Source organism: Benincasa hispida, chromosome 9 (assembly GCF_027475165.1).
Source record: "Benincasa hispida cultivar pf3 chromosome 9, pf3_genome.v1.1, whole genome shotgun sequence".
Lineage (NCBI taxonomy): Eukaryota > Viridiplantae > Streptophyta > Magnoliopsida > Cucurbitales > Cucurbitaceae > Benincasa > Benincasa hispida.
The window spans coordinates 87,220,636-87,226,635 of NC_143486.1; positions in this window are offsets into that span (position 1 = coordinate 87,220,636).

The following is a 6,000-nucleotide window of genomic DNA, read 5'->3' on the forward strand; positions in this document are numbered from 1 at the left end:
GCGATCGTGTAGTAAATTATCTGTGCTAAGCGATGGACCTGCACAATAGTATGAGACACTAAGTGATCGTGTAGCTTTCTTCGGCAGTAGACGATGACACTATGCAATAGAAGGAAAATACTACATGATCGTGTAGCTTTGCTAAACGATCTGGAAAAATGCAAGACGATGGTCGTCATTGCTAAACGATGAGACCTAGTGAGATGTTGAACATGTGCAAGGGCTGTCGGTTCGACCGCTTCTCTTGTGGTCTGGTCCGATTCAGCTTCGAATGGTTCTTGGTTGGTCTGATCCAGGCTTGGCTGGTCTGGTTCAAGCTACTTGAGTTCGTTTTGGAGTGGTTCGAGCGGTTCGAAAGTTGTTTTGTAATAATTAGGTTTTGTTTGCTTGTTTTTTCCAAAACTAAAAACTATATCAGTCTGTGTTTAATTATTTATGCATTTAATGTATGTTATAATTAAATAAATCTTGTATGTGCCTATAGTATGCCATTTAGATTTAAAATCCCACCATAGAAAGAATGTTACATGCATTGAAAGTATGTCATAATTGTTATAATATATAGTATGCATGTTAAGGTCTCTTGTATTTAATATAAATGTTATATTAAATGATGCCTCGTGTATGTTATGGATGAATAACATGTCTAAAGTTTTATAAGATGTTATAAAATTTGGTTAGACATTTAAAATCCATAAACAACAGCTGCATGCTCACGTAGGTTGACCACCTGTTTTAATTACAAACTCAACCGGTATATAATCCTGTCTAAGGCTGGGGGTACTTAAGTTGACGGGTTACAGAACACCTTCTACCTAGGGATTCTGACCTAATTATTGAGCGTTGATAACCGATTTTATGAACATACGTGAGTGATGTGAGATAATAAAATGGTTTATCACCTAGACATCGTAGGTTAAAATCCAATTATAAGAGTTATACTTGATAAACCACATAGACTTAGGGTTGTTTTGTTAGCCAAAAAGAACCTAAGTATAAATCTACCCAAAATAGAACACTTCAGTATAAGTGTTATATTAGATATTCAATGCTTGTATGTTGTGGATGTTTAGCATGTCTAAAGTTTTATAAGCTGTTATAAAATTGGTTAGACATTTAAATTTTATAACAAAGAATAGCTGCATGCTCAAGTAGGTTAACCACTTGTTTTAATTAGTTAAAATAGGTCGTTAAACTTGTAAAACTAAGGTTACAAACTCAACCGGTATATAATCCTGTCGAAAGTTGAGGGTATTCAAGTTGACAGTCTACGGAACACCTCCTACCTGAGGATTATGGTCGAATAATTGAGCGTTGGTAACCAGTTTTATGAGTATTCATGAGTGATGTGAGGTAATAAAAGTGTTTATCACCTAGACATCGTAGGTTTAAAGTCCAATTATAAGAGTTATACTTGGATAAACCACATAGACTTAGGGTTATTTTTATTTAGCAGGAAAAAAATCTAAGTACAAGGTTATCCAAACATTAGAACACTTCAGTGGTAGTGAATAACTTCTATATGATAGAGTTATTAGAAAAGTTCAGTGGGAGATTAATAACATATGCGATATGTTATTCTTAACTCTCACGTCCCTAAGAGTTCACAGTCTGGATTTAAGCAGTACTTCATGTCACCCTGAAAGTGACCTCCCTACGGAGAGTATTTTTTAGCTTAAATTTAGACTCGGTGAATAAGGGGAAGTTGTTCGAATAGAAATTTAGTGTACAATTTCAACTGCCACGTCTCCACATAGTTCACACCATGAGATTCTTATGACGCTTCGTGTCACCCTAGAAGTGACCTCCCTATGGAGAGCAGATGTATGTGTCAATACCAAGGTGAACGGAGCAAGTAGTTCATAGTAAGTGGGTGAAGGAAATGTGTCAACATATCCTGCGGTCTCCTCCATTAGTCTGAACCGTGAGATTCCTATGTTGCGCCTGCTGGTCAGCTTTAAGCGACCCTTTGCTAGTTGTTTAACGACGGCTATCCCTAGAAGGGTTGTAACATAGGATTCAGAACAACCTAGGCTTCAGTAAAATGAATAGGGTTTTATAGTTCCGTCTTGGGTATTGTTTTCCATTTCGGAGCGATACTCATACCGTTCTATAAGATCCGGAAATGGCGGGCTACACTTACAGAATTATTAAGTGTTAATAATGTCTGACCAAAAGTAGTACCTAAATTACTATCGGAATATGAGTTATTCTGGAGGTAGTATTTAGTCAAGAATATCTTGATGTAGTATCGTTGCAAAAGAATAATCTTGGGTAAATTATTAAAATTTCTAAAATTTGATTGGATATTAAATTTCAGAATGATAAGTTTAATAATACAAGTGTTGGCATCAAATAAATTTATTAGGGATAATTATGTGAATTAGAAATCAAATTTGAACACGATACTTGTGATAAACGATTTGCGGTTTGTCTTAACAGAGGATTGTCCTCATATTCCTAGCTCTAATACAAACCAAAATGTTCGGGATGTATATGACAGATGGGTCAAGGCTAATGATATAACCTGTGCTTATATCCTCGCTAGCTTATCTGATGTGTTGACAAAAAAAGTATGAAGATACGAGTACTGCCAAAGAGATTATGGAATCTTTGCGAGGGATGTCATTAAGCACGTTTACAACAATCGCATCAAAGTGGGGACCAATGTTTGTGAATATGTCCTGGACATGATGGTCCACTTTAATATGGCAGAAGTAAACGGTGTTGTCATGAACGAGAGAAGTCAAGTTGGTTTTATTCTAGAATCTCTTATGAAGAGTTTTCTGCAATTTTGAATACATTAATGAATAAAATTTGACTACTCTGCTAAATGAGCTACAGGCTTACCAGACAATGTTAGAAACAAAGGGTCTGGTGTCAGAAGGAAATGTTACTACTATCGAGAAGTGAGGAATGTCCTCCAAGCCTGAAGTTGCCTCTTCTCCGAAGAGTAAGAGTATTCTTGTGAAGAAGGGCAAAGGGAAAGGGAAGAAAAAGCCTACTGGATTGAAAGGCAAGGATAGCGCTGCAAAGGGAAATGTTTCCATTGCAACGATGAAGGGCACTGGAGGAGACACTGCCCTCAATATCTTATTGAGAAGAGAGCAGAGAAAAGGTAACAGGCTAACTTGACCCTGGGACCATTTGCTCAGCTCATCCAGTGGGAGAAGTTGTTACTTGTTTTTAATTGTTAAATCTTGTATAGAACAAATTGTATATATTTTTGGGATAAATGAAATGTTCATTTTCAAAAATTATGTTTGCTCAAGAAACCCTTGTTAAACATCAAATTATTAAAAGTCATTTGCAAATATTCAAATATTTAAATGGCTAGATCAAAGTATAGAAAGTTTAAAGATTTCTAGATCTGACTGTTAACAAAGAGTTGTTGAGATAGGTCAGATGCATTTTGCTCAAAGAGTTAAGAGTACCTTAAAGTAATGGGAGGAAAGTATGCTTCCTAGCCATTATTGAGATTAAGATGCAATCCCCTTATAGTTTTATCTAAAGCCTATTGTATATTAAAATGTAATAATTCTCTAGGCTAAAGTGTTTGAGAATTACCAAGTAGGACTAAGAATACCAGATAACCTAGGGTAAGTGGGAGAAATATCAGGCATAGAGATATCGAATGGTAAAAGATAGGTATGGGATGCCCTAGTTTATTGTATTTCTCTATAAAACTCAGAAATTTAGCCTTATATATCATATGTATAACTTACCACTGAAGTTTTAGTCCAAGTGGAAGTTTGTTGGGTTTTATATCTTAAAACTCGTAGTATGTAAACAATGGAGCTTATTTTGAAAATTTAATAAAGGTGTTATTGAATAAATCTATTGCTTGAATAGAAATCCAATAAACCTAAAAGTCCCTTGACTATTGGATGAGTATTTGAACTTTATATGGAAACATAAAGGTGGATCAGGTTCGAGTAAATAGTCAAAATGATCTATAGTACATGGATAAGGTTGGGTACCTTATTCTGGTAACACGATTGGATACGGTCTGCTTTGTAGTTGTTACAAGGAGTTATAAAGTGCTACAAACGAAGTGATCCTAATTCGTTCATGTTGGACATGAGGAGTGGGGGCGTCCTTATACAAAAGAGCTTGTACAAGATCGGACCACGAAATGAGTCACTCTTACTTTATAACGTTGTTTACTGTTTAAGACTGAATATTTTAAAGCGATGGCCTAGGTAACATGACCTTAATCCTAAGCTAACTATGAACTCCTGTTTATTTGGGATTGCCCTTAGATTTGCATAGGTGAGGGTTGGCTCAACAGCGCCGGCTTAATATGACTACCATTTCAGGGGTAAGATCGGATAGATAGCTGAGGACATAGAGTGCAAGAGGGAATTCACTCCTACCCGCTTTAGGGATAGTAGAGAGGTTGTTCCTTTAAGTGTTGATTCTAGGGCTTGAACAAGGGATCCCATCCTCTCATTTGGCATGAGAGGACTCAATTTTGTGATTGGATCACAAAAAAATTGTTCATTAGGGGATTAGTGGGGACTTAAGGAACAAGAGGTAATTTCGGGGGTAAAATAGAGATTTGACCCAGCCATTATTGCGAACAACTGTGAATGGTTAACTTACTAATCATGGTTATATCGAGTGGATATAATATATCTACAGTGAGGGGAGTTCAACTATGGGCTTTAGTGGAGTGGCCCATTAGTTAACGAATGGGGGTTAGATCGATCTAATGAGTTTAGCCGATTAATCTCGGATCATTAGAGCCCATGATCTGTAGGTTCATGAGGTCCCCCTACTAGCTCGGAAGTGGATTAGCTCTAGAGTAGTGTGATAAGTTAATTTGAAACGTTCAAATTAGAATCAAATGAAATTGGAAAAAATATATTTAAATATGATTTAAACATATGAAGATGAATTTGTGTAAAAATTAATTTAATATTGGATATTAAATTAATTAGAATTATTTAAATTGTTTAAATAATTATTTATTAATTGTATTAGAAAATTAATTTATGAAAATAATTTTTAAAATTAATAAATTTTGATTTAAAAATAAAATATGATTTTAAAATCAAAATAGATTTTGGAAATTGAAAAATTACACAAAATTGAAAATGGGTTTTTCATGTTCATCTTCAACTAGCTTACAAGGAACCTACCACCTCTTTCTTTGGTTTACTCCAAGCATGAGCTGCATCTCATGTAGCACATCTCTTTGTATGATAGTCTACTATATATGAAAGAGACTGAAGTGAAGAATGGATGATGATCCGATTGAATTTTTGCTGAAAAATTCGGATGAAGAAGGTGTTCTTCAATGAGTTGATTCAGTGAGCTTTTTCCATATTCCCTTTGATTCCAGCTTATTTTGAGTCCCACAACTCAATCTAGAGCACCAAGAGGATAGTAGGGAAGATCTTGTGGTGGCCTACACAAGGATTTGGAGGATTTTGCAGCTGGAAAATGGAGATTTCGATGGTTCGCCAAGGTATGTTCTTGAAACCCATTATACTCTGTTTTAACATGTTTCTTTTCAATCAAAATTAATGAATTGGAGTGCTTATAGATCCTCTTCCCTTCCATTGCGTACTGGTTTTGATCCAACATTAGGATCACTTCGTTTGTAGCACTTTACAACTCTTTGTAACAACTACAGAATGAGTCGCATCCAATAGTGTTAACAGAATAAGGCACCCAACATTATTCATATACTATAGATCATTTTGACCATTTACCTAAACCTGGTCCACTTTTATGTCTCCACATAAAGTTCAAGTATTTATGTAATAGTCATAGATCTTTTAGTTTATTGGATTTATTTCTAAGACGAAATAAGTAATTCATATATTCAATAACAACTTATTGAATTTTCAGAACAAAATTGATCGTTTACAAACCACGAGTTTTAGGACATAAAACCCAACAAACTTCCACTCGGACTAAAACTCCAGTGGTAACATATATATATATATATATATATATATATATATATTACCGAGTTTTCGACTTTTACAG